Source organism: Capricornis sumatraensis, chromosome 5 (assembly GCF_032405125.1).
Source record: "Capricornis sumatraensis isolate serow.1 chromosome 5, serow.2, whole genome shotgun sequence".
Taxonomy (NCBI): Eukaryota; Metazoa; Chordata; class Mammalia; order Artiodactyla; family Bovidae; genus Capricornis; species Capricornis sumatraensis.
In genome coordinates, this window is record NC_091073.1 from 36281883 (window position 1) to 36306022 (window position 24140).

Consider the following 24140-nt stretch of genomic DNA (forward strand, 5'->3'; position numbering starts at 1 on the left):
TTCCGACCATTTGATTACATTTGGAAAGCAGCCTCGGGACCTGCCATGCAGGCACCAAATAAGTCAGAAACCAGGTGGCAATGCTGTCCTTGAGTGACAGTCCTGGAGGCTCCGGCGCCTGCTCCAGATTCTGCCAACAGCCGATTTCCTGGATACTCCCTGAAATCCAGCTCTGGCCCTGCCCAGGCCTCTTGTTTGCCTTGTCCTGATCTCTGGACTCTGCTCTGAACTCAAGAATAATTTGCATTGAACATGCTGTGTCCTCCAGTGTCTGTCCCTGAAGAGCACTGGCCAGGCCTTCTGTCCTCTTAGGCTGCCCTTGTCACCATGAGGCGGCCCTCTCCTGGGACTCTGGCCCGGGCTCCCCCTCCTTCTGGGCCATCCCAACCACTCGGCACACAACCTCGAAGCGCCACAGCTTAGCCTCCCAAAGAACTCTGACCTGGAGCTCACCTGTAAACTGGCATGTGGCCCCTAAGACCCAGTACTGATAGGTTGGAGATATTTATAAAATGCTGCAGCTGCACAATGTGAGAGCTGATTCTGCACTGACAGGACTGTTTATAAACTGAGGACAGAAAGAGCCATGGCTCTTAGATTTTAGAAAGCAGAGGGACTGGAGCAATGTGTCAAATCATGCTGTAGCCAGAGTTCTGTAACTTAGTTTCCACCCAGAATGCAAACAAGTATTTACTGAGCAGGTGCCTGCAGTGAACTCTGCGCCTGCAGTTTTGTGGTGGACAGCCAGGCAGCCACAGGCCACTGGTCCCATGGAGACACCAAGACAGCCACCGGGCCTGGCCACGCTAAACACGCTAGCCAGGGCTCGACACTATATCCTCTGGGACACTGATGCTTTTAACTTGTGCTGTTTTGACCACACCGCCAACCCTGAGGTAGTTTGCAGTTCTGCTGGGAGTAAAATTGAGTGGCCTTTGCTGGTGGTGGCCGTGCATGTGGGAGTCGTCCAGTATCTTGGCTCTCCGTCTCACTGCCCACCCCGCTCTCCGCGCTTACACAACGATGCTCATGAAATCACAATCACAGCCAAAATATACAAATGATGATGGCGACTGAAGATGAGAGTTAATATTCATTTTCAGTAAATAGTTTTGATACCTGTGAAGGTTCTGTGCTAAGCACATCTCCTGTAGGGATTATTTCAAGGCATCCTCAGCACTTCCCTGATAGGAAGATACTATCATTACTATCCCATCTTACAGATAAGGAAACAGAGGCACAGGGAGCTTAGGTAACATGCCAACATCCTTGGGCAGCCTGGCTCCACTTCCTGAGCTGGCTCCCTCCCTCACGAATGTCAAGCTTGCTCTGATGTTTCTGGCATCCTTATCAAGAGTCAACAAGAAGAACTGCTATTGCCATGGAGAGAAACCCCAAGTTCCTCTCGGGCACCTCTAGATTGTAGGCATTGCCAACAAGATTCCACATTCTCTAAGTGGGATGTTTCTTTTGTGTCAGGAAGAGTCATTTGGACTTTTTTTCCCTTTAGAACTAGTTTATTCTCATAATATAATGTGAATTGCATAAATCTTAAATTGCCAACCCGCATTCAATCATTTGTTCAATCAAAGACTGGGAAATACAAACCAAATAGCCTAATAAAAGGTAACTCACCCATCAGGTCCTTCACTCAACATATTTTAGAGGTTAGGTCATCTCCAGATGAAAGAAGAGGTTTCTAAATCATCTATTTGGAATTAGGAATGATTCCTTTCTCAAACATGCGCATCACATCAGAGGAATGCAGTTCCCAGTCTAGCCCATGGCTGGAACTAGACTACCGCCTGGAACTAGACCTATTAACCTCTCATTTTCCCTCTCCCCATATCCCCAGGATTCTGTGGACAAAGACATGACAGAAATCAGGAAACCCGAGCCCCATGCCCCCACCCCACTGTGGCCCCGGAGGTGAGGAGGGGAAGCTCTGAGCCACAGGAAGGCTGGGGGCCTTGCTGAAGCCCAGCGCTGGCTGAGGTTCACAACAGAAGCAGGCTGGGAGATGCTGAGTGAAGGAGGAAGTCAGCTTTTGATCCTTCTTCCACCACCCACCAGGACCCTCCTTTCCCTCACTTTGGCCCTGGGGGTGGAGGATCACCTGGCTTAGAGCTGTGGCCTCAGGGAGGAGTTCTGGAAATGATGACTGTGGATTGGGGGTAGGGATCAGGGATTGGGCACAAAAGTAATGCTCCCTGGGTGGAAACTGGATCACAGGCAGTCCATGTCTAAGAACAAAGTCCAGACTCTTTTCAGGTTGAACATCTGCAGGTTGAAGCACTCCCGGCCAACAGGCTGTTAACCCCGTCACTGCTGATACCTAACATGTCACTGCTGAATTCATCAGGCATAAAACGATCAAAACTTTCTTAAACACCCTTACCCAACACCCTTACCAAGTCATTAATGTCCTCATTGCCAGGGGTGAATGACATATGGTTGGTGACAGAGCTCTGAGACAAAGTTCTCAGGGTGACAAGCTTATAGATGCTCAGTCAGGCACCTTGTGTCTGGGACAGGATTTCCTTCCTCTTCCCCAGGCAACTAAAGATAATTTTGGCCTCACCAAGCTGTCCTCTTTCCCCTCTCCCCATCCCAGTTCCACAGAGAAAAGATCCAGGTCAAAATACTCCTTCAGTGTAGATGCCATATGAAGTATTTACATGCTTGAAAGTAAAAGTGTTAATTGCTCAATTGTGTCCGACTTTTTGCAACCCCATGGACTGCAGCCCACCAGGATCCTGTGTCCATGGAATTTTAAAGGCAAGAATACTGACTGGGTAAACATTCCCTTCTCCAGGGGATCTTCCCAACTCATGGATTCAACCCGTATTCTGCACTGCAGGCAGATTCTTTACCATCTGAGCTACACCCTGGAAATAACTATTTTCACCTTCCCAGATCTCCACATTTTCACATTTCGGCCTTTGCACAACTGTCCGCCTTGCCTGGAGCATTCTTCACTCTTCATGTCACCCACCTAGCTTGCCCTTCAGGGATCTCTTAATTGTGTCTCCTTCTGGGAAGGCTTCCCCAGCCCCCAAGACCAGATTTGGTGTCCCTCCTATGTGTCTCCAATCCTCTGTCCTTTCCTAACATAGCTCCTGTCACATTGTGTTGTTGGCTGTTGCTACTTATTCATTCATTGGTCTTCCATGCAGACACTCAGTGGAGCTAAAACCTCTTCTGATAAACCACTCTTGTATCCCCAGTGTCTAAGACGGCTCTTGTCATGTAATGGGTTCTTGGTGAATGAATGATGAAGACTTACAATGACACAGCGGTGAGTCCATGAAATGCTTCTACAATTACTTAGCAACATCACAGGCTGCAGAAAATGCTATGCCACACATGACCCACTGCTCACTGATTCTCGCCAGGATCACACTGAGAAGAGAAAGGTAATGGAGCTGTAAGACAGGATGCTCAGGGTCCTGCCCTCACTCAAACAGAACTGTGCTATTGGCCCAGTGACTGGAGGAACAGTCTGGAAGGACAGGTTGGTTCATGTTTCTTTCAAAGGAATAAATACAGACCTGGTCTTTTAGCAACTCATGGTTTGAAGAAAAGTTTTTGCTCAATGGAAGTAAGAAAACAGCCAGATGAAAAGGACTTCCAGGAGCAAACACAGAAAATACACTGAGTGTCAGACAACCCATGTGGAACCAGCTGGATATGATTCCCATGGTGACCAAGCCACAGTGTCCCCTGAGCCTGGGGAAGAGAACTGTGCCCATCAGGCCAGACAAAGCAGAGAGGGCTGTGAAGATGCTAAGCAGAGAGCCTCCGATCCCTTGGACATGGGTGGAGCCGGTGGTGATGCAGTCAAAGCCCAGCACCTTTATGCAGAGGAAAGCCAGGCCCAGGCCAGGCCCAGAGGACAGTCTGCTTGCAGTAGGCTCCCCACTCTCATGGCACATGTGCACCAGCCTCCATGTGTTTTGAAGGCAGACAGAAAACTCTGAGACTGTGGCCTGTTGGCCTGCAAGGTTAGGCTTATGGTTTCCCAAATTTTGGACTTGTCAATGAATCCATCAGTGGTTTCCCAAGAGTCCATTTCACCTGAAATAAAATCCAAATAAGCTGCATGTCAGTGCTTGCCCTGATGCCCTCAGCCCACCCCAACCTCATCTGCTTCTTTGTCGGACAGTTCCTGGGGGGCACTGATGGCTTCCTACCCCAAGTATTTGGGTGTCTTTAAATAAGGATCTCTGTCCAGAAATAGCAACGTGAGGGCAGGCTGCAAGTGTCCAGAAGTCAACGTCTCTGGGAACAACCCCTGACCAATGAGTGACAACACTGGGTGTTTCATTCCAGTTCCTTCACCCTTGGTAGGATGATTTGGAGGTTTGTCCCGCACTGGCTATCATAGGGCCCCAGGGGACCGAGCCCTAATTTCCTGCAACAGTAGTCCATACGGTACCATGTTCTTTAGCGGTTTCTCTCCCTTCCTCATCTCACATCCCATTCCTTAGCCACGCTTTCTGGGATCACCTTCCAAATAGATTACTTTTCACCTCAAATCCTTGTCTCCAGGATTGTGCTGGAGAGAACCCAGACTAAGACATACAGTGAAGTCAGGAGGTGGATGCTGAGCAGAGAGGGAAGACACAAGAGAGAGTAAAGAACAGAATTGCACAAGCTTGAGATGCGGCAACGAGCTCTTGGAAATAGTGGTAGATATTTCCTTTGAAGTTTTTTTTCTGAAGAAGTAGATACTCATGAAAAGAGAATGACAAATACCTTTTTGTCTTCCAGGACAGAATAGGCAATGACTGCAAACAGATTTTTTAAATATGCAAGTATTTATAAGACATATTTAGCATAAATTAAACTCCAAAAAAGGACTAGAAGAGCCAAATAAGGCTATGAAGGAAGGAGAACGGGTTATGTGAGCTAAATCTGCTCTAGCTCAAGCGCTGTGGGAAGGGTGAATTTGGTCATAGAAAAAAATTTATTGCCATAGCAGGTTTTTTTTTTTTAAAGACAGCAATAAAAACAATAATGAATAAAGCTGCTAACACTGACAAGTTCTGCTATATGTGGAAGGAAATAGGGCCTTATGAAGACTATCTTATCTAATCTCATCCGTGCCATTAGTTGTTACTGTTATCCTATCTATCTATCTACTTACTCCATTCATCCATCATGTAAATATGTATATCTATTTACCTATCTCTACAGATACTTATATTTCATCCATATAGTGAGATCCGGTGAGCTTTAATTGCAAAAGAACTTAAGAGAAAAGATAATTATAAGGAGTCCAGAAAGGGAAACTGACATCAGAAACAATCCTTGGGCTGTGTTGCCCTGGCAGACGGGCAACACTGTCAGTAGGCAGGTGTGGTTCTTGTCTTGAGAGAATGGGGTCATATTTAGTACTGGGCAGGTTCCCTTTCGTGTCATCCTCATCCTAATGATAAACAATTTCTGATTTTAAAAACACTGTTGGTAGCAGGGATGGCCAATTTATCTATTGTCTTGACCAAAAAATAGCCCCTATTCCCTGACATAGTTGTCTCTTTAGCTTATCATCGTTAGGAAAGAGGCTTATAAGTAAGATAGGGAGGAGTAATTTGTCCTAAGGACCGTGAAATAGGTTTCTCTGGCTGTAAACTGCCTATTCCCAGGGGAGTGCTACTCACAGTGGAAACTCTCTGAATGGAATCCCTGGAGTTGTTTAGTAGACAACCTGTGTAACTGTACATGGCAGACCACCTGCTCTCACCAATGAGATCAACCGTATTAACTGAAAGACCAGTAGTTCTACTGGAGCCTTCTCATTTCTCACAGTTTCCAGGCATATTTGCAGACAAGCTATTGAGATTATAGTTAGAAACTAGCTCCAGAAAGAAGAAATAGAACATTGACATATAGGAAGGAAAAAAACCCAAGAGCAGTTTGCATTACTTTGAATGTTTATAGCCTCTTGTTGCCTTTCTAGGAAATGCCCTCTTGTATTGTTGCTGGGGTTTTACAGCCAATTGGGAAACTAGTTGAAAAACCCTGGGCAGACACTCAACAAGTAGTGAAACCAAATTCCATTTAAGAATGAAACCACAACCGATCACATGAGATGCCCATGTCATCATCTAGTGCAGAGAGGGAAGCAAATATGCCGATGATCTGGCCCAGATGCCAGACAGCTGCATTCATCCTTATAAGAGAAAGGAGACAAATCGTGCAGCTGAGTGGATGAATCTCTCCTCCTGGTGAATTTAATGTTGTGTATTTACTAGAGTTGAGTGACATTCGGATTATAATCACATTGGGTGAGTGGCAGTGAAAACAGAAAACATCCCTTTTAGTCTGACTATAGATTAATCATGGGATTTGCAATCTGGAAATGACCTTTGACATCAGTTCTTCTGGAACTTGAACAATCAACCCACGAGTAAACTGAAGATTAAAGAAATTAGGTCACTTAGAACAAATTATTCTAACTCCTGTCTCAGTACTTTCTATCACATCCCACTATTGGAACAACAATATTAATATTCATTTTTATGACTAAAATATTGACAAGGGTGAGAGGGGAAAAACAGAGCACAAAGGACAGTAACAGTTCAATACTTATTCTGTGCCAGACACACAGTTCTAAGCCTTCTATACATATTCATCTCACTTAATCTTCACAACTCTAAGGGGTCCACAGCATCTCCCTTTTACCAATTAGCAACTGGAATGAAGTGAAGTGATTTAAGGTCACAGAGAAGGTAAATGGTGGAGCTGAGATTCAAACCCAGGCAGTCTGACCCCAAAGTTTATTCTCTTAACTATTCTACCATCATTGAAGAACATATTTACAAGATGATTTTTAAAATTAGAATAAATTAAACAAACTTTAAATCTGAATCTATGCTTTATTTAGATTTCTTTAAAAACTAATTAACAGCAAGTAGGAAGATTTTCTTTACCCAAAGACAGGACACTTTCAACACCATGTCACCCAGCTTTTAACCACATAGTTGTTTTATTTTGAGTGTTGTTATTTAAACCACAGCACATCCAAATAAGTGTAGTTTAGAAGAAAACATGATTATATGGGGCTTCTACACTTTGTAAGAAGTACATTTTAATAGTGTCCTTTGTAATAGCTTCCTTTATCTTGGCTATCAACACTCAAGAACATTTTCTAGCGAGAATACCAATTGTACAAATATAGGGTAGGACAAGATCTCCAGCTTTAGGTTGGCAATTTGAATATCCCCTGAGGAAAATGATCCAAGTTTTGTAAATGGAAGAAAAAATAAAGAAGATGCCAGATTCTTCAACTTAGCTCTATTATTGAAAAAAAAAATTCTATCTCTCCCTATCAGTGATCAGGTAATAATCAACAGTCACATTTGGGGATGATTTTTCTAAGTAAAGCAGAAGCATATCACTGACCAGAATTAAGAAACCTTTCCACTGCTTCACGATGCTTTTTATTGGTAAAGAAACTTTAAGGAAATTTAAAAAGAGAAATCTTTCAATTCCCTTATTTTTCCAAGTCTAAAATGATCAAGGAACCTCTGTAATAATATACTCAGAGGTGTTTCTCTCCCAAAAGTTCAGCCTATATATCCTTACGCTAATAATGGTCTGATCCATTTCTTATGTGCTTTCTATGTACAGATATAGTGTTAAACCCTTTACAAATCCTGTGTCTCACAGAAGCCTTCCCAAAACTGAACTGGTGGCAAGGTGTGTATGTGTGGGTAGGTGGAGGGGTGTCGTAATTTCTCCCATTCTACAGATGAGGAAAATATAGTCCAGAGAAGTTAAGTAATTTGCAGCTGGTAAGAGCCACAGCTAGTCTTAGCTGCATTCAAATCCAGTTTCTTTGACTTCAAACACCTTCTGTCTCTCTCTCTTTATTTTAATATTTATTTGTTTATTTGGCTGGGTCAGGTCTTAGTTGCAGCATGTGGGTTCAGCACATAGGCTTAGTAGCTCCTTGGCATGTGGGATCTTAGTTCTCCAACCAGGCATTGAACCTGCATTCCCTGCATTGCAAGATGGAATCTTAACCACTGGATCACCAGGGAAGTCCCCAAACACCTTTTCTTAAAGGCTACTCTACTGCCTCTCTCTAAGACCCAACTGTCTCATCAGTTGTGTTCACTAAGCCAGGACAACTCAGCAGATGAGAGACCCGTGGTGACCCATTATGTCTTGAGGTGGCACAACTCACCAGCCAGCTGGCCTCTGCTCACCTGTGAGGCTCAGAAACCATCCCTCTAAATGGTGATGGTCAGTACTGTGCTGGCTAGGTTCGTCAAGGCTGCCAGGGTAGCCACATTGAGAAGTAGACCACCTACAGAAGGAAGGGAAAGGGAGTTTGGAACCTAAGAATGAACTGTCTCAGCTCATTGTAATACATACAGTTATTTATCTGATAGCTTGAAGAACATCTAAATGAACCCAAAGACTTTTGAGAGAAAGCATTTCACGGCAGATTTGAAGCCAAACGTTGCGTTTATTCCAAGCATTTTCTTCTTCCACCCCAGTGGCACCAGATCCAGTGCTAATTTGTGCCTTGCAGACAGACTCTGCTGTTCTATTGCCTTCATCCCTGGGGTATGCAGACTCCGATTCACAAATTAGGGGTGAGGAGAACACTGGTTAAAGGTTAGCTAGATCCCACATCAGTAAGCAGGGCCATCCAGCAATGACTCACCAAAGGGCGTGCAGTCTCGTCTGTGACTTTCACCCTCATGGCACCCGGGGGAGATGGTGACACACTTGGGGTGAGCCAGCCATGCCACACTTGCTCCATCTCCCTTCTGTAGGAGAATACCAGCATCAGGACAACATAGCAGGTGGGGACAGAGGCATTCTGAGTGAAGAGCAAGGTGTGAGCAACTGCAGAGAGAAATGTTTCCTCTGTTTTAAGAGACAGGTTACAAATATATCATTGTTTAATGCAGAATAACTGTATTTGACCAAATCCCCATGCCAACCAGGGTTCTTATTTCCATCGCCTATCACAGGCTGAGTAGGAGGCAAGGAGCAGGCTTGTGTGCTCACTAAAGGCAAAGCCTTTACAACCAAAAGAAGGAAAGAAAAGACAAAAGCTGGGCTTTTCAAATGAATGAAAACATACTTTGAGAGAAAGATGACATGAAAAGCAGGATGTTCAATAAATCAAAGCTTAAATTTTTCTGATTTACTTAAAATTTACTGATATATCACACTCTTCTGGATTTAATTCATGACTCAAATTATCAATATGGCCTAAGGACCAACAGTCCAAATTTTAAATAAGTTAACCTGTTCAATGCAGTGGCTTCAGAGACTGCTTTGTGAAGCCTCCTAGGTGGAATGAAAACAATCAGGCTGACTGGTAATCACAAGAATTGGAAAAATTTAGGAAATCCTATATTCTTCTTCAGTAAAAGAAGGTTAAAGATATATTAGAGGCAAAAGCTAAAAATATATTGGCATTTTGAACAAATAAGTCTCCAGATATTAGTCCCAGAGTGGGGTGCCATTGCCTTCTCCATCAGATAGATTACTTGGTACAAAAGATATCTTTTACACGTAGAAATTGTCTTTAATAAAAATAATATGACTATTATACACAGGTAATACCAGAGTATTAAAAAGAAAATATATTTTCAGGAATTTAATATTAAAAATCTGTGGTGGATTAAAAAATCTAAAAACCATAATAAAATATTCTAAATATAGTACCAGGGAATGACAGGAAGCTGGATAACTCTTTTTCTAGCTTTTATAAGTTATGCCCTATTGCTATTAAGTTCATATCTGTATTTTATTTTGCTAAACAAAAAATTCAAGTGAGGCCATAATTTACCATGTAATTATTTATGTACTACCCTTTTATCCTTGGTTTCCTGTCAATCCAATCATTAAAACCCCCAATATTAATACAGATCCAGCCACCACTAAGCCAAACACTGCTATTAGTGGAAGATGGTATCCATATGACTCTACCAGGAACACAGATATGGCAAAAGTGCCATATGTGGTCTCCCTGCAAGGCAGTATAAGCAAAACATGCTTTAATCATTTATCTAAAAGATGAAACAAAGTTAAAATCCAAAAAGATGCATTTCTCCCAAAGGACATGTATTAATATTATGCAGGATTTAAAACCTGAGTGTCCAAAATTATATTTTTATGCAGTACAGATATTTTTAATGCAATACAGTTACACTTTAAAAAGCTGGATGTGCTAAGAGCATTCTAAGTAGCTTCAGATGTGTCTGACTCTTTGGGACTCTATGGACTGTAGCCCACCAGGCTTCTCTGTCCATGAGATTCTCCAGCCAAGAATACTGGAGTGGGTTGTCATACCCTTCTCCAGGAGATCTTTCCAACCCAGGGACTGAACCCATATCTCTTACATCTCCTGCATTGGCAGGCGGGTTCTTTACATTAGTGCCAACTGGTAAGCCCAAAAAGCAGGACAGAATATATTTTAAAATCTTAAAACACCAAAGAGCCAAGAAGCCCATGAGAAAATATCAAATGAATACTTGGAGAACATGAGCATTCCAAGAATTAAGCCCAGGGGACCCTGATATCTGCTGATTCAGAAGAAACAGCTGTGAAGCAGAACTGCAGTTTTGGTGCCTTAGAAAGTCAGATGATGGAAGTCTATGCTTACCAAAGACAAAGCTAAGATAGTTCCTACTTTAAGCTGAGCTATAATTCTACCCTCAGGGTAAATTAGAGTAAACTAACCATTGTCTCAACTTGTAGTCCAGCTTCACTCCATCTGATGGGCTGCTGCTGAGTCGCTCAGTCGTGCCCGACTCTGTGCGACCCCATAGACGGCAGCCCACCAGGCTCCCCCATCCCTGGGATTCTCCAGGCAAGAACTCTGGAGTGGGTTGCCATTTCCTTCTCCTATGCATGAAAGTGAAAAGTGAAGGTGAAGTCGCTCAGTCGTGCCCGACCCTCAGCGACCCCATGGACTGCAGCCCACCAGGCTCCACCGTCCATGGGATTTTCCAGGCAGGAGTACTGGAGTGGGGTGCCATAGCCTTCTCCGATCTGATGGTCTAGAAAACCTCAAGTCTTGAACTTGAGGCTTGAGATTCAAACCTCAAATTTAGACTGGTTCCAAGTGGGTCATGCCAATAGATTTCAGATATGTAAATTATCAGATACAGACTGCAAAACAATAATGCTTACTATATTTAATAAATGCCAAGTCTGACAACCTGAGCAAGGAATTGGAAACTATAAAAAGTGACATAAGCAGTTTAAAAAGGAACTAAATAGAAATTCTAGAACTGAAAAATATTGCAACAGAAAGTAAAAATTCAATTGATAAGTCCTATAGTAGATTACGACTAAAGAGCAATTAATTAACTATAGATATATCTGAAGAAAAACCACAATAAAACACAGAAAGACAAATGCAGGGAAACATGGTAGGAATGAAAATGAAAAAGGAGAAAAAGGAATATAATGGATCAAAAGGAAGACACAAAATAACATGGTAGGTTTAGCTTAATTATATCATGAATTACCAATAAGTATAAACAATCTAAGTGTTCAAATTAAAGGATAAAGAGTGACAAATTGTATTTTATAATACAACTAGATGCTTCTTACAAGAGATACATTAAAACAAGAGAATAAGAAAGATTGACGAAAAGGACATATAATAACATACCATGCAAACACTAACTGAAAGAATCCATGTCACTAAATTGATATCAGATAAAGTAGACTTCAAGGCAAAGAAAGCATTACTTGAAATAAAGAGAATCACTTCATAATGATAACGGCTCAATTCATCAGGAAGATATAAAAATTCTAATTTTGTATGTACCCAATAACAAGGGATCAAAATACATGACTTGAAAAATGTGCAGAATTAAAAGAAGAAACAGACAATTGTGGGAAATTTTAACTTACCTCCTCCCTCTTGGTAACTGATAGAACAAGCAAAAAATAAATACATACTAAGAATATGTACTTATTATTGTTTGTTGTTTAGTTGCTAATTTGTGTCCAACTCTTTGTGACCCCATGGACTGTAGCCCACCAGGGTCCTCTGTCCATGGGATTTCCTAGGCAAGAATACTGATGTGGGTTACTGTTTCCTTCTCCAGAGGATTTTCTTGACCCAGGGATTGAACCTATGTCTCCTGCATTGCAGGTGAATTCTTTACTGCTGAGCCACCAGAAGTGAAGTGAAGTGAAGTGAAGTCGCTCAGTAGTGTCTGACTCTTTGTGACCCCGTGGACTGTAGCCTACCAGGCTTCTCCATCCATGTGATTCTCCAGGCAGTACTGGAGTGGGTTACCATTTCCTTCTCCAGGGGATCTTCCCGACCCAGGGATTGAACCTATGTCTCCTGCATTGCAGGTGAATTCTTTACTGCTGAGCCACCAGAGATGCCCATCTATTTCTATGTCATATATTATATATATGTATCATATTTATGTGTGTATGTGTTTATGAGTGTGTATGTGTGTGTATTCTACATGAAGGTTATGTTAAAAACAGTGTGCTTGACAACTTCAGAATATACATGCTACGGTTTGAGGGTGGATCTAGCTTGGTCCACCATGGTCAGGAAAACCATGGGTTTGAAGGTCTTGAGAAAAGAGAAAGCAAACTGCAAACAAGAAAACCCAGAGCCTGGGGTGTAAAGTACTGAAGAGAGAGTAGGTAGTGGGAAGGATGAAGCAAGGCCAGTGGAGATTCTTTTTTTCCAGAAAGAACAGGAACGAGAGGTGGGTAATTGAAGCCACTGGGCTTCTCTGTGGATTCCCAGCTACAGGGGCCTCATATCATATCCATCACACCCACTACACCCACTGAAATGTGGGTCTATCTCAGCTCTTCATCCCAGAACCCTCTCTTGCTTCCCTCCTGCCCACCTTGACCATCATCCCTTATTCTCACCTTCCTGACATCCTCATCAAAATAGCATCTGATCCCATATATGCCAGCCACTGATGCCCCAGTCTTCCTGGCCTCCCCCATGCGACCTCCAGTGTGTCCTCCACGTTTTAAAGAGCCCCAATGAAAGCCCTTGTCATCAGTTCCCGCCAGCTTCCACTACTTACCTGCATTGCCATGTCTTCTATAGAGGGTACTGCCAATTCAGATCCATCTTTGCAAACCTCATTCAGAATAGTCCTAATAGAGTAGCAGGGATTCCTTCCTTCCTCCCTCTCTCTATCCTTCTCTCTCTCCTTTCTTCCCTCCCTCCCTCCCTTCCATCCCTCTTTCCTGCCAGCCCTCTTTTATATACTCATGCATTCAAAATTTAATGAGCATCTACTATCTTTCAGGAATTTTACCAGGCACTGGGGATAAAGTGGTTAAAAAAAAGGAAAAAGATCAACAGGGTTCTTGCTCTTCTGTTTTCCAGGAATAACAAAAAATAGACAAGGCTTTATAACCTGGTGTGATGAGTTTCTTGGATGGGGTTGGGTGTCATGCAGTCAACCCCACAAGCCAGGCATGGAGAAACTATGGCAGGTCACTTAGGAGGTTCTCTGGGACCCAAAGGGCAGCACAAAGCACCAAGGAAGGACATTAAATTTGGACATACCTTCTCCTTGACACAGGAGCACCACCCAGCCGCCCACCTCCATGCTGGAAGAATACGGCCTTGAGTCCTTCACACATGTAGAGATCACCAGCCCTGTGCCCTTCCCCCAGGTGCATCCCCTCTGCTGCCCACACCACAGCCCAGCCCTGGACAAATCTTCCAGTGATGGCTATAGCACTGAAGAGCAAGGTCTTTGGCCAGTAGCACAGTCTGCTCCAGGCCGGCCCCTCTGGCTCTGGCTCCCGGCTACTAGCATGAACTTGTTGAGAGCTGACCTCTCACGTGAGGAATTCCCTGGGTCTTCCCTGGCCCAGCCAGGGGTAGGGTCTGGCCAGGGGTATTTTACCTGCCACTGGTTGATCTCACTTCAAATGCATATCACTGATTGTCCTTGGGGCCTTCGGGTGCCCTACCCCCATACTCTGTTTTTCTTGTTCATTTACTTTCCAGCCCTCCTGATTTCTCTTCTCTCTTGCAACCTTTCCTACCCTCACTCTGAGCTAATAGCTTTGTTTACTAAGTCGCTAAAGATATAAAAGCAGTGAAGAGGACTTCCTTTCGTTCCTGCCACAACTTCCCACCTGCCCACACCTGGGGCTCCAACTTTACCTCCTGTTTCTATGGGCACCAGCAAAGCTGCCTCCTCACTACATCTCTCTCTCTCTCATTTCCCAGGACATTGACCCTTTTTTTTTTTTAAGTGATATGTCCTTACTATAGTAAAGTTAAAATCACAAAGAGATGTTTCATACAGAACACTGGAGAGGGACGCCCTTGGTGATCCAGTCATTAAGATTCCAGGCTTCCATTTTCAGGCACAGGTTTGATCCTTGTTCAGGGAACTAAGGGGCTTCCCAAATGGTTCAGTGTTTAAGAATCTACTCACCAATGCAGTAGACATGAGTTTGATCCTTGGGTCAGGAAGATCCCCTGGAAAAAGAAATGGCAACCCACTCCAGTATTCTTGTCTGAAAAGTCCCACGGACAGAGAAGCCTGGCAGGCTACAATCCCTGTGGTCACAAAGAGTCGGATATGACTGAGTAACTGAGCAAGCACAGGGAACCAAGATCCCCTAAGCCATGTGGTGTGGCCAAAACACAAAAAGCAACAACAGGAAAAATGGGGAGAATCACTCAAAACATTTATCCTAAGGGTTAAATGTAAGTTTGGAGATAAAATAGTCACAAGGCTTCTATCAGCAATGGGACATCTCCCTGGGGTCACACGAGGAGACAGGCAAGCCGTAGACTACAGTGCACCCCCAGTAAGATGCTTGAATCAGGGGGCCTGGGGATGTTGCAGGTTGACATAGAGAAGAGGGGCTCTTGGGCCTGCTCCAAGCCAGCCCTGCTGCAGAGCCTCTGTGTAGCAGTCAGTGTGACAGTCAGCCACATCCCAGAGGTTACCAAGAAGCAGGGGACAGCCAGCATTGATATACTTCAACACAATACCAGCCATCAACACCAAATGCTAAGTCACCAGACAAATGTGCGATTATGGTGGTGAGGCACTTTTAGACACTTACAGACTTTCTGGCCCAGGCCATTCAATTCTAGGCCTGCCTCCAAGGGCACATGACTGTGAATCCCAGTGATGGTTAGGTGGCTATTGTTAGTCTGGGAATTCTTTTCAATCCATCAGCAATGAGCATGCGGCATTCTTTCTAAAAGAAAGCCTACTTTGGGGCCAAGGGCTAGGGAAGGGGACAGGAGGAACTGTAGTAATGACTATCACTTGCCATGGTCAACAAATGGACTTCCATTTAAACAGACCAGGTGTCCAGATTATCTTATACTGGTTGGGAGAAAGCAGACATGAGAACAATTGTTGAAAGCCCTGAAGGTATTTTCTTTCTTTATTAAGTCTGTTAACTCAGACTGAGCTGGGGCTTTTTGTAATAGGCAGGCAGATCCTTCTTATACAAATAAGAGAACATGTAATCACCTATTACAGAGCCTTGCAAACAGAGGACACTTGATCAACTGTGGCTAAAAATACATCAAATGGTAGCATATATTCTATTCTGCTGCATAATGTCCATCACAGTGAGAACAATCTCTAACAGTAAACTGTATATTGAAATGTACTACCGAACTTGAAAGGGCAATGAAACCTAGTTTAAGGATGGTTGGAGTTTCTGTTTCACTGTGTTGACAGACAAGAAACCTGAAGTCTCTTTTGAGCACCATTTACCTTCTTGTTAAATAGCAACGTGATACAGTGAAGAATGAGTTTTAGCCCTGCTTTCACTTAAAGTCATTTTTGTCACCTAGTAAAAACAGAACCATATCCTCTCTAGAGAAAAGGGCATCTGTTTAGCAAATGGAAAGTAGCTGGTGTTTTCCCTTTTTCTTGTTAACAGAACATCAATCTTGTTCTGAGAGACAGCACATCCCTAGCCCCAGGGGATGAATCATAACTGATGTAGTCACTTATTGTGATGGCATGTCCCAGACTCCCTGCAGATAGGATTGGCCTCTGTCTATTCTAGCCGCTCAAGCGGAAACAGAAATCTGCAGTCTTCTGGCAAAGATTTTTCTTTTTTTGCCAACATCCATTATTATTTTTTAAATTATACGCATACGAATAGATGTGAGGTGACATCTCATTCTGTTTTTTTAATTTTTATTTTTTAATTGAAGTCCAGTTGATTTCCAGTGTTTCAGGTATACAACAAATTGAGTTGGCTCTCTCCATATATAAACATATGAGTATACATATATATATTTTTATATTCTTTTCCATTATAGCTTATGATAAGATATTCAATATAGTTCCCTGTGCTATTCACTAGGTCCTTGTTGTTTTTATCTATTTTACATATGAAAAGTGAAAGTGTTAGACTGTCAGTCCTTTCTGACTCTTTGCAACCCCATGGACTGTAGCCTTTGACTAAAGCCCTTGACTGTGCGGATCACAACAAACTGTGGAGTATTCTTAATGAAATGGGAATACCAGACCACATTACCTGTCTCCTGAGAAACCTGTAAGCAGAACAAGAAGTGACAGTTAGAACTGGACATGGAACAACAGACTGGTTCAAAATTGAGAAAGGAGTGCATCAAGCCTGTATATTGTCACCCTCTTATTTAACTTATATGCTGAGAATATCACGGGAAATGCTGGGCTGGATGAAGCACAATCAAGATTGCCAGAGGAAATATCAACAACCTCAGATATGCAGATGATACCACTTTAATTGCAGAAAATGAAGAGGAACTAAAGAGCTTTTGATGAAATTGAAAGAAGAGAGTGAAAAAGCTGGCTTAAAACTCAGTATTCAAAAAACTAAGATCATGGCATTCAGTCTTATTACTTCATGGCAAATAGATGAGGAAAAGGTGGAATTAGTGTCAGATTTCATTTCCTTGGGCTCCAAAATCAAAGCAGACAGTGACTGCAGCCATGAAATTAAAAGACACTTGCTCCTTGAAAGGATAGCTATGACAAACCTAGACAGTGTATTAAAAAGCAGAGACATCACTTTGCCAACAAAGGTCTGTCTAGTCAGAGCTATGGTTTTTCCGGTAGTCATGTATGGATGTGAGTTGGACCATAAAGAAGGCTGAGTGCTGAATAATTGACGCTTTCAAACTGTGGTACTTGAAAAGACTCTTGAGAGTCCCTTGGACTACAAGAAAATCAAACCAGTCCATCCTAAAGGAAATCAGTCCCGTATATTCATTGGAAGGACTGTTGCTAAAGCTGACACTCCAATACTCTGGTCACCTGATGCGAAGAACTGACTCATTGGAAAAGACCCTGATGCTGGGAAAGACTGAAGGCAGGAGAAGGGGGTGACAAAGGAAGAGATGGTTGGATGGCGTCACTGAGTTTGAGCAAGTGGGTATGAGTTTGAGCAAACTCAGGGAGATAGTGAGACAAAGAAGCCTGTCCTGATGCAGTCCATGGGGTCACAAAGAGTCAGACACGACTTAGTGACTGAACAACAACAATGGACTGCAGCCCACTAGGCTCCTCTGTCCATAGGATTTCCCAGGCAAGAATACTGGAGTGGGTTCCCATTCCTTTCTCCAGGCTATCTTTCCAACCCAGGGACTGAACCTGGGTCTTTGCATTGCACGCAGATTCTTTACTGTGTGAGTACCATATAGTGGTCAGTTTTTGTTAATCTCAAATTCCAAATTTATCCTTTTCCTACCAACTCCAAGGTTTTGCTTCCTGATAAAAGAAGCAAGCAAAGGAGAGCTGGCTTTTGTTATTCCTTGCCCACCCCCCTTGGTTTTGAATGTGGCCACGATGCCTAGAGCTGCAGCAGCAGCCTTGCAATGATGAATTGATGCTGTCAGAAGCTGATGGGCTGAGGGTGACAAGGCAGAGGGGCAGAACAGCCAGGACCCTGCTGCTGCTGCTGCTAAGTCGCTTCAATCGTGTCCGACTGTGCGACCCCATAGACGGCAGCCCACCAGGCTCCCCTGTCCCTGGGATTCTCCAGACAAGAACACTGGAGTGGGTTGACATTTCCTTCTCTAATGTGTGAAAGTGAAGTCGCTCAGTCATGTCCGACTCTTCACGACCGCATGGACTGCAGCCTACCAGGCTCCTCTGTCCATGGGATTTTCCAGGCAAGAGTGCTGGAGTGGGGTGCCATTGCCTTCTCCGGCCAGGACCTTGACGGCATGACTATCTTGCTGGACCAACCCCAAATGGATAACTTGTAATGAAGGTTCTTTGAGATTCAGCCATTGTTGGTTGAGTTTCCTTTTGCTAGTAGCCAGAAACACTTCCAACTGATACACAGACACTTAATGACTGGTTCCATGACTGCCTATATGACAAAGCTCTGTCAAGTCAAAGCTATGGTTTTTCCAGTAGTCATGCATGGATGTTAGAGTTGGACCATAAAAAAGCTGAGTGCTGAAGAATTGATGCTTTTGAACTGTCGTGTTGGAGAAGACTATTGAGAGTCTCTTGGACTGCAAGGAGATCAAACCAGTCAATCCTAAAGGAAATCAGTTCTGAATATTCATTGGAAGGGCTGATGCTGAAGCTGAAACTCCAATGCTTTGGCCATTTGATGCAAAGAACTGACTCATTGGAAAAGACCCTGATGCTGGGAAAGATTGAAGGCAGGAGGAGAAGGGGACAACAGAGGATGAGATGGTTGGATGGCATCACCGACTCGATGGACATGAGTTTGAGCAAGCTCTAGGAGTTAGTGATAGACAGGGAAGTTTGGCGTGCTGCCGTCCCTGGGGTCACGAAGAGCTGAACACGACTTAGCGACCGAACTGAACTGAACTGATATGCCTAATATATAAACTTATTGATGGGGTTTCCGTGGTGGCTTAGTGGTAAAGAATCTGCCTGCCAATGCAGGAAACACGAATTTGATCTCTGGTCCCAGAAGATCCCACATGCTGCAGACCAACTAAGTCCATGAGCCGCAACTTCTGAGCCTGAAAGTTGCAACTACTGAAGCCCGCTCACTGAAAGCCCACGTCCCACAACAGGAGAAGCCACCGCAGTGAGAAGCCTGTGCTCCTCTATAGAGAACAGCACCCCTGCTCGCTTCAACAACTGGAGAAAAGCCTGCTCAGCAACAAAGACCCAGCACAGCCAAAAATAAATAAGTAAAATTATTAAATTTAACTACTGCTTATATTTACCATATTTGCTTTTTCTCTCTGCTTATGTCTTTTCAGTAGGTATTGAGATTAAGTTGTCAATATCATAACTTACCCCTTCAGCATTTACTTCTAAAAGTTACCAAATTTTCCTTCATGACTACAATGCCATTCACTCTCCTAAAAATATTACTAATTCTCTGATAGTATCTGAGAATTAGCCCATATTCAGTTTCCTCTATTATACCTCAAATATCTTTCCATGGTTGGTGAAAAATCCCATTTGAATGGTACAAATGGGACTTGGGGTTTTGTTTTACTTTTTCTTCTTCTTTGAATTGATAAGGAAGATTCACCAGCCCCTCCTCCTGCAACAACGGAGCTTCATTGTCCAGCTCATGATGGTTTCTGAACCCAGGAGATCCTGGCAAGACTTGAATAAGGCTTTGGAGTTAAGACTGTACCAAATAACCTTGGGCACACATCTTTCATTTGGAAACTTATTTGGGCTTGGGCTTCTGATGTCCTAACACTTCTCAATCAGATATGGAGGCAAAGGACTCTGGACACTGAGTGTGTTGTAAAGCTGTCGATGAGGCAGGCTGCTTGGGTTTGGGGATCTACCTAACTCTACTCCCCTTTCCCCAAATGACACTCCACATCCCACTCCACAATTTACATGTAGTAGTGGGACAAAATGAACGAGGAGATGACATGTTTTACCCACAGTTGTAGTAATTACAATGCTAATTGTGCATTTTAAATAGTCAACACCCTTTGTAGCTGCACTCTTTATAAACATAATTAGGATAAAATTTAGACGCACCTACACTCTGAGAGATGGGTAAACAAAGCTAATTGCTTTGTGACATGTAAATTAATGAAATCAAATGAGATTTTTGTAGCACATTCTTGCATAAGGGACGAATGCTGCTTAATTATCTTTGCTTATTTTTTTAGCCTCCTATTTTACTTAATTAAAAGCATTATGCTCACAGGAACTAGACAATTTCACATTGCTGATGTCAATGTGGCAGTTATTGCCTCCACAGGGGCAATGTGTCCCCATCTCAAGTAGAGCTTCTAGAATAATGTCTAATTGGAGACCTACATAAACGACTCTTCTCTCTCTTCATGTGCCTGGTGCTTGCAGTTCTAATCTGTTTCTCTTGATTTCCAGAATTTTCAGTGTCATTTAATTCTCTCACCATTAGTATATGCTGAGAGAAAAAGATTTCAAATAATGAAAAATGTACTTAAACTACTCAAGTAGGAAATAAAGTGGAAGAAGTCAATGTGTTTTAACTTAATTCCAATCAGATTCCTCAAAAACCATTAATATTTCATTCATTTCAGCTGCAGAAAGTTAATCATGTAATCTATTAGAAGTGCTTTACTGCACATGAAGAAACTGCTTTCATAGCAACTGCTATTGAAAGGTATCGGTTTATTATTAATGCCCCAAACTCCATTATTTGGGGGTAAACCTTCAGCCAGCTATAACCAGAGACTCAAAAACTTATTACACACAAAAAATAGAGATATGTTTTGACTAAATCATCTGTGTCACCATTCAACCCAGGAACAATAGTATAATTTCTCCATTTTTAACGTTATTTTTTTCAACTTTTTCAGAAGGCTACGTTTCTTAAGCTTGAAATAATGAATACAACTCATAAATAAAGGCTTTGTTATGTTTTCACAAACATATCCCCAAGAAGCAAATATGTGCTTCTGCTAACGACTGTTTTACCTCTAGGTGGAGTGAAAGCAAGGCATTTCTAAAACCTTGACATTCTGCTTACTGAACATGGACAGCAGGAAGCTATGGTTCCTCCGCTGGACTCCCAGAGGCTGTGCAGAAGGATGAATCATAGAGTAGTGCCGTGAACAGCACGGGGACCACATCCAAGCAGTGTTACCATGGGCCGCTTTGTGTGGAAAGTGCTAGATGTACAAATGTGTCTTGTGGTCTACAGAAAGAGAGGCCAGCAGGTTCTACTACCCTAGACCTCCCAGCACTATATGCTCTGACAAGGCCCTTCTGAACCTATAGGGTGCTACACCTCATCTCTCCTGCCTCAGGGGCAAGGACAGGAGATGTCCAACACCTTGTCTTAGAAAAACTTAGGACACACGCAGGAACATTTGTTCAGATTCTTTTTGTTTGTTTTTGGTCTTGCTGAATGGCATGTGGGATCTTAGTTCCCTCAATAGGGGTGAAACCCCTGCTCCCTGCAGTGTAATCGAGGGATCCTAGCCACTGGACCACCAAAGAAATCCCTCGTTAAGATTCTGAAAGAAGAAAGTTTGATTTTGTGCTTTAAAACATATCAGAAATCACTGAATAGGGTGGGGGGTGGGAGGTGGGAGGAAAGTTCAAGAGGGAGGGGACATAGGTATACCTATGGCTAATTCATATTGATGTGTGGCAGAAACCAACACAATATTGTAAGCAATTATCCTTCAATTAAAAATAAATAAATTAAGAAAAGAATCAGAGGCAAACAAGAGCTGGCTTTCTATAGAGCTGAGCAGCAACCTGTCTCCAGATGCTGTGCCTCCGTGTTCGGAGTGCTCTCTCAGGGCTGTGGCCTTCCTAGTCTCTCCAGGTGAGGCTGCCCAGCATCTTTCTCTCTCACCCTCCAAGTTTTCAAACAGTGATGCTCACCTGTGGTGCCTCATTCCCTGGCTGGGACCTGCACATATGAATCTTACAAAAGGTTGATGCCAAGCCCAAGTTTAGGGCTGGCCCTCCTAGACTGACAGGCCCTCTTTCCAAGAGCAATGCCAAGCTAACCAAAAAGATTCCATTTTTTAAATGGGAATTTCAGGACTCAGTACTTTTTCTTGGGTGGAGATGGGTGGATCAGGGGTGTTTCCAGCTCTTTGGTTCAGAATAGGTAAAGTTTAGTAGCAGCTGTGGCCCAGCAAAGCCTCTTCTTTTTTTTGTTATTTCTGTCCCAAGACCTTTGAGCATTGAGTAAAAAAATACTTGAAGTCCTGATTCACTTTGGTAATGACCTATATAACACTTCTCTCAGACAGGCATAGATTCTTGGGACCATCTTCCTGTTTAATTCATACATCTAGCTTGAAGAGTTAGTTGAAAAAAATCTAAGATGACAAAGCTTTTATTGAATAAATGTGCTACTGAAGAAGACCAAAAAGATATCATAAAGTGTTCAATGACACAATCCAGATAAATTATTTAAATTTTGCTGCAAATGCTTCAGCCTAAAATAAATGGCTTTGTTTGCAGAACAGAGCATGATACTGCACATTCGATAGAACTTCTTAACGCCATCTGAAAGTGCTGTTGCCCTGGTAACTGGGGAGCTCCACAGAGCTGAGTGATCCCGCTTTAAAACATATCATAGCAGAGGCAACATAAGCTCCATGGGGGCAGGGCTCACATCCACTGTATTCACCACCCTCTCTCAGGTCCCAGGCACAGGGTCAGGCACAGAGCAGGCACTCGAGAAATGAGCCTATTTGCTGTATTTACAAGTGTAAGAATGGCAATCGGACCAGGCCCCGAGCTTGTAGGGCAAAGAATAAAAAGGACATGTCACCACTTTACCTTTGATGCACACGTGTGTGACACCACATGGATGAGAAAGGGGCAGGGGGAGTTGTTCTATTTTGAGCGGAAAATATTCACAAGTATATGGAAATAGTAACACAACTTTGAGACCACAGGTGGTTTCCCTAAACAGGATTTGGCAGGAATCAGAAAAGCCAATTTAGCTGTCTTGGCAGAAGCTTGATGGCACTTGGGAATGGGAGAATTTTACAGCACTTCATCAAATAGCATACCCACACATACTGTATTACTGATATATACAAACACATAAGTATATGTTTGTATATTTCCAGTAAAGGTCCCTGTGATCTGCCTCAGACTTTTCATGAAGAGTTGAGATGCTTTGGTCATCAACAGAGAAGTAATAAAACCACCCCTAAAGTCTGGGGAGAAATGGAGGGTGGAGAGAAAACTGTTCCTTGTTTAGCATAAGAAGACCAGTTTCCTAAAAATTACCTTTTTCTACATAAACTATAAGAATCATTTCAAAATTTACCACTTCATGCTTTCCACACCTTTAACAAAACTGACATCTCCAAAGTCAATATTGGAAGAGAAAAGGGATTATTCACTCATCCCCAGGGAAGCAGCTTTTCTCTTTTAAAAGATGTTTCTTGTTGTTGTTGTTAAGTAAGGGGAAAGGGTAATTGGGAAATCATTGTGAGATGGGTCTTTCCTCTCCAAAGGAGAATATTTTCCCCTCACTGCTCATTGCTGATAGAATGATGCACCTGATTTAGTGACCCATTGGCAACTGAAGCCTTAAACGTTCAGTGGTGAACTCATAGAGGACAATTCAAATAAAAATTGTAGCTTTACTTTTTTAAACTAATTCTTAAATAATTAACCCATAAGTAGATTCTCCTCATAAAAATACAAACAATATCCGTAAGGACGAACTCTCCTTTGACTACTACCCCCAGATCTAGAGTCCTCCCCAGAGGTAAACACTGTTATCAGGGTGCCATGCAACTTCAGACTTGGCCCATGGAAAATGTACATTATTCATTTTGGTTTACATAAATGGCTCCATTCTCTCTCTACTGTTTAGCAAGCGCTGTTTGAATTCATGTGCCTGGAATGTTGTCATGTTTGTGTGTGTATCTATATAAATAAATAGTTCTACCTTATTAATTCTCTTCAGTGATGTCTGCTCCCTATAACTGAGTGGATAGCTTGCATACGTCTGAGGAGAACCCCTTACCCCTTCTGTCTTTTGCAGAAACAGTTATCCTGTGGGAGGAAATGTCACTAATTTGAGAGTTTGGAGATGTGTTCTTTGGTTCTACCACTTCTGACTAGAAGTAGACCAGGAGAAGTCAGTCTCCTTATCTATTAAATAGGAGAACTGGATCACATAGTATCTAAAGCTAAAAGGGAGAGCTACAATAATCAGTGTTTTGGATATTGTGACAG